General features: G+C 38.7%; 1 pseudogene; it reads left to right on the top strand.

Annotated features, from left to right (window-relative positions):
* The first annotated feature begins 3,256 nt into the window (after nucleotides 1-3,256).
* On the top strand, nucleotides 3,257-4,109 carry LOC130834933 (chloride intracellular channel protein 4-like; annotated as a pseudogene).
* Nucleotides 4,110-5,900: the final 1,791 nt, after the last annotated feature.

Below are 5,900 nucleotides of genomic sequence, written 5' to 3' on the forward strand. Positions count from 1 at the left end.
TATTATTAGACTCTGCAAGATTTAGAATCCCAGCAGTTGTCAATCCTATCTGTCATGTTGCCATGTATCCTGAGAAGTCTTTCCTTGCATGAAGAACAATTCTCACCCACAAATTCAGCATAAGGAAATGAAACACACTACAAGAAGCAACATTATGCCCTTCCATGTTATACATTTAAATAAACAGACTCCAGAACACATCCTTTTAAGAGAGCCTCTTGGGTGATAAGCACTTAGGAACTTAGGAAGTCATTACAAAACATTTTTAGTGTCGAGCAACTTAGGTATACACTCATTCAAAGACATGGGTAACTTAGTCGTAGCCTTGGAGAGGTTATAATCCTGGTAGGAGAGTGGAGGCAGTAGGCACTAGATGCACACCCACACTTCATTTTTGTTTAGAATGTATAGTTACTGGTAGATTTTTGTATGTGCTGCATTTAGGGCTGTGGTGAGTGGTATTCTGCCAGGAGACCTTTTCTTCTATGAAGCACTCTGAATCAGAGAGTTTTCCCTTGATAAACTGTAACCTAGAAACTCAAAGTTATCACCCTTTTCTTAGAAGAAACCTAAGAGATCCTGCATGCCCTTGCCCCATGTTCCAATTACATCATTTTCTTTAATGCCACATTTCTCTCCTGGCAAGACTAAAAAATGAAGATGTATATTTAAACCATTCAAAAAGAATAAGGTGATTTGAATTTAAGGTGTGCTTGTCATATGTTCAGTCATTCCTACAGCCAGGACAGCAAAGACCAACCAACCCAGCACACCCTCTACTATTGGTATTTGGAATGAAAATAACAATAATAAGCATTTAAAGACTATGTATAGTTTGATGTCTAGGCTCATATACTGATGGAATTGGAGGTAATGTTAACTACAGAAGACTCCCTTTATGTGTATGAGAAATGAATCATTTGCTTAGCATTGCCTGCCTGCTCTACAAGAACTTTCTATGACTACTGTAACAAATCACTACAAACCTAGAGGCCTAAGAAAACCAACAAAATTATTTGCTTGCAATTCTTTAGTTAAGAAATTCCAATGAGTCTCACCAGGTAAAGATCAAGATGTAGCAGGACTGCGTTTCATTCTTGTGCCTCTACAGGAAAATCCATTTTCTTCCTGTTTCCATTTTCTAAGGCAGGCCACATCCTCTGGCTCTTGGACACTCCAGTCTTTCTCTCAATCTCACTCTCACTCTCACTCTCACTCTTGCTCTGCCCCTTCTGCCTCTTTCTTCCACATCTAAGAAAACTGTACTTAAATTGGACCCACCAGGATAACCAAGATGTAACTCTCTCTCTTTTACAGTCAACTGATTAGCAACCTGAATTCCATCTGCAAACTTACTTTCTTTTGCTATGGAACCTAACAGACTCAGAGGTTCCATGCAGTAGGCTGTAGACATCTTTGGGGGTCATTATTCTGCCTACCACTTTGGAGTGATCTAACACCACGGGTACTTGGTTCTGTTGTAACATTACATATAGAAACCTCTTACCAGGATTTGTAGCTAATGTCCTATCACTTTCACTGACTCTTTGAGGCCAGTGTGGCCACTTTAGTGCCCCACTAAGTTTCAATCAACACAGGGATTCACGCTCTGGCCCATTACCTGCTGGAAAACCTCCAACAGAGATGTAAAACTGGTACCACTTCTCAAGACTTGGGTTTTTTTGAGACTAACAGAATGAGATGTTTAACTGTTGTCAGTGCACATTCTCTTCAGACCTCGTATACTGAACCCAAGTCTGGTTGCAGGGCTGCCTGCCTCCCCGCAAAGGTGACTATTCCCTCTCACTTCCCTTGAGAAACACATCCCAAATACACAAAGTGTGCATCAGTCAACTGCAGAAAATAGGAGGTAAGATATTATACTTGACCCTCTTTACCGACGAACCCTTCTTATCAGTCCTGCTAACTCTACCACAGGAGCCAGACCACACCACACACAGCAGCCCCAAGTAAAAGATTGGTGAGAATGATGACCAGGTTTGAGATTGTTTGTATTTTTCTATCAAGCCAGCATACAGACAGTTCAAAGGATAAAGGATGAGGACAATATGAGTTAATGCAGCTCCCGAATGCCTCTTTGTTCCAAGGGAGGCCCATCTAAATGCAAATGTTCACTCAGAGGCTTGTCATCCTTAGGCTTGAGGAGGGGCAACAGCTCCCAGGAGACAACTGCCTACCATATATTTGGAAGCACTTACACACTCATCAAGTCCTGCCACATGTAAATATTCCATCTTCTGACTTCAGAATTATTTACTTTTCTTCCATTTTTTTAAACAAATTCCTCCCTTTCTGTATAGATATTCACAGCATGCTGTGAATTTTTCCCTACCCTTTCCCCCTAGTATAAGTTTATCAGACAGAGGACATTCTAATCTGTATTATTTCTTAGTGTAGGATTTTCAAGCTTATCAACCTAACACAAAATATTCTAAGATATGACTAAATACTGGGTTTAAATGTTACTAATCTTAAACATTTTGTTGTTAAATATTTAATAATTTATCATTATAATTGATAAAAGGATATTCATGAATGTGAGTGTAGGAAAGAGGAGCCCTATGTAATAGTATATTATTAAGTGCCACATTAAAAAAAAAAATTTGTTAGGAAAATAAAGTTAGGAGCAAGGAGTTAAAAAACAATTTTAACAGGTTCAAATGTGTCCATGTGCATGTCGTGTGTGTGCCTGTGCAGAAGCTTTCTCTATGTCAGTGTGTTACATACATCTCCAATGGGGGACAGAAAATTCAGAGTTAATGAAAGAAACTACACTAAGGACAACATTTTTTGAAGAAAAATTCACAAGAATATAATCAGCAGAACAAAACTGTAGATATCTGCTGCAAACCTCTGTTTCCCTTCTCACATTATTTTTTCTGTCAACAATGTAAAGTTAAGTATTTATCTTTAGAAATGACAATATATAAAGTTATCGTATGTTTAAAACTTTTGCTTGTTTCAGTATTTTTATTGTATACAATTAATTTTTCTGCTTAACTTTTCATCCATTATATGTCAATGAGTTAATTAATAAGGAACCACATCTTCAGTTTCTCTTCAATGCCTAATTACTTTCATATCAGTTAGTTAATTGTTAATACCTTGCTTACAGACAAACGCATAGAAATGATAATAATTATTATATTAAAAAAGCATTCCGGTCGCGCGCGGGGCGTGGGGCGGTGCTGGGCGCCGAGGCTGAGGCGCCGAGGCTGTCCAAGGAGGCGCCGCGCGGCGGGAGCCCACAGCCAGAGCAGCCCCAGAGCAGAAGCAGCCGCCGCCGCAGTCCGCGGAGCCCAGCCGAACCGGCCATGGCGTTGTGGATGCCGCTGAACGCGTTGAAGGAGGAGGACAAAGAGCCCATCATCGAGCTCTTCGTCAAGGCTGGCAGTGATGGTAAAAGTATAGGAAACTGCCCCTTTTCCCAGAGGCTCTTCATGATTCTTTGGCTCAAAGGAGTTGTGTTTAGTGTCACAACTGTTGACCTAAAAAGGAAGCCTGCAGACCTGCAGAACTTGGCTCCGGGGACCCACCCACCATTTATAACGTTCAACAATGAGGTCAAAACGGATGTAAATAAGATTGAAGAATTTCTTGAAGAAGTCTTATGCCCCCCCCCAAGTACTTGAAGCTATCACCAAAACACCCAGAATCAAATACTGCTGGAATGGACATCTTTGCCAAATTCTCTGCATATATCAAGAATTCAAGACCAGAGACTAATGAAGCATTGGAGAGGGGTCTCTTGAAAACACTGCAGAAACTGGATGAATATCTGAATTCTCCCCTCCCTGATGAAATTGATGAGAATAGTATGGAGGACGTTAAGTTTTCCACACGTAAATTTCTGAATGGCAGTGAAATGACACTAGCTGATTGCAACCTGCTGCCCAAACTGCACATTGTCAAGGTGGTGGCCAAAAAATATCTCAACTTTGATATTCCAAAAGGAATGACCGGCATCTGGAGATACTTAACTAACGCGTATAGTAGGGATGAGTTCACCAATACCTGCCCCAGTGATAAGGAGGTTGAAATAGCATATAGCGATGTAGCCAAAAGACTTACCAAATAAAATAGCACTTACGAGAAAAAAAAAAAAAAGCATTCCATAGGAACTGTGGAGATGATGTACAGCAACTTTTATCTGTAACAACAAAACAAATTTTGGTTTCAGTTGTGTAATAATTTGAAAGAAGAATTTATGGAAATGTTGCTATTGAAGTTTTTTACCTTAGGTGAAACTGTCTTACTGACTTTCACTGAAATTAATGTTTTAGTAAGGACATTTGAGTACAAATGCATGTAAATATGTATTTGATAATCAGTACACAACTGTTTTGGCAAAACGTGTGTATGCTATTCTGTTTTTCAGATAGTGCTGGCAAAATCTTTCTTGGACCTCTCAGCTCCTTCTCAGGTGCTGCTGTAACCACTGTGCCCTTCTTTCTTCCTCCTGCATCATTTATCCTTCTTTGCTCTCTTTTCAAACTATTTTAGTTGACTCTATTTTCTTGTTTTGTCTTTTTTTTTAACCCCTCAACACTTATAGACTATGTAATAACCTGTTTTCTTAGCTTTCATTTTCTGTGACTGCACCCAAAGACAGAGACACGAAGAACCACAAAGAAGCACAAAAATAGCAGTAGTGACACAAGCTAACAAATTTCTTTGCAACAGTCACAAAGCTGACACTTTCCTTAAGTAGTGGCTCTTTCTCCACATGCTGTTATTCTGAAACGGTAATTCAAAACAGTGATTTGAAGAGTATAAATCTGAAAACATAAACAGTATTTTGATGTTTTAATCACATCATGAGTTTGCCTGGGTCTTCTGAAAAGCACAATTAACTCTGCAAGAGATTTCCAAGGGATAGTGTTTGTACAGGAAAATGAAGGAATCAGGGAAAGGCAAGAGAGCCATCGGAACCAGCTGCAGGTCTGACTTAGGTTAAAGCAAAGAGGGAGAAGGGGAGAAAAGGAAGGTTAGGCAGAAGCATCTTAGACTGCAAACCAGTTCTTTTTTCCCTGGCTTTACTGACATAAAAATGACATATAACATTGTATAAGTTTCAAGTGTATAATGTGATGATTTGATATATGTATACATTGTGAAATGATTATTACCACAATAGGCTTTGTTAACACATCCATCACTTCACATATTTAGCTGTATATGTGTATGTGATGAGAATATTCGCTATCGACACTCTTAGCAACTTTCAAGTATACTAATGTACAGCATGATGGCTACACTTAACAACACTCCACTGCAATGCAGTCCTAAGAGTTCAGCATGGTCTTTGAGGAGACTTAATTTTAATTGTGCTAATATGTTGCTACCACTAGAGGCAGGACTTGAGTGTTTTTGGTCTCTTTATATCTCTATGCCTTGGATACTTAGAGAAGATTTAAAAACAAATTTATTGACTTGGTAAACAAATGATAAGTTAGAGAAATATCCATTAGAAAATATAGATGAGGTTGAGAAGAATTCTCAAATGAAAGGAAATCTTGAATCATTGCACAACTTAACTGAATGCCTAAGAACAGTGAATCTACTTTTTCTCAAAAAAAAAAAAAAAAAAAAATACTGGATCTAGATTTAAGTGAATTTCAAAGGAATATTTGGAAATGGAGAAGAAAAGTCTATCTTATAGGCTTTGTCCTTTAACTGCAATAAAGAAATTTCCTTTACTCAGTTCCTTTAAGAATAACCTTGAGATAGGTAATGCTATGAGTCAGTGGAGCAGAAGGCAGGGGTGAACACAGTCATGTGGTTGCTAAGGTGGTAAGGGCCTAACCTTTCCAGACCTTGAAGATAAGAGCCAGAAGTTTTAAGCTGGATTCAAAATTGTATGATTTGGTATAACGATG

This window comes from Hippopotamus amphibius, chromosome 13 (genome assembly GCF_030028045.1).
Source record: "Hippopotamus amphibius kiboko isolate mHipAmp2 chromosome 13, mHipAmp2.hap2, whole genome shotgun sequence".
Classification (NCBI taxonomy): Eukaryota; Metazoa; Chordata; class Mammalia; order Artiodactyla; family Hippopotamidae; genus Hippopotamus; species Hippopotamus amphibius.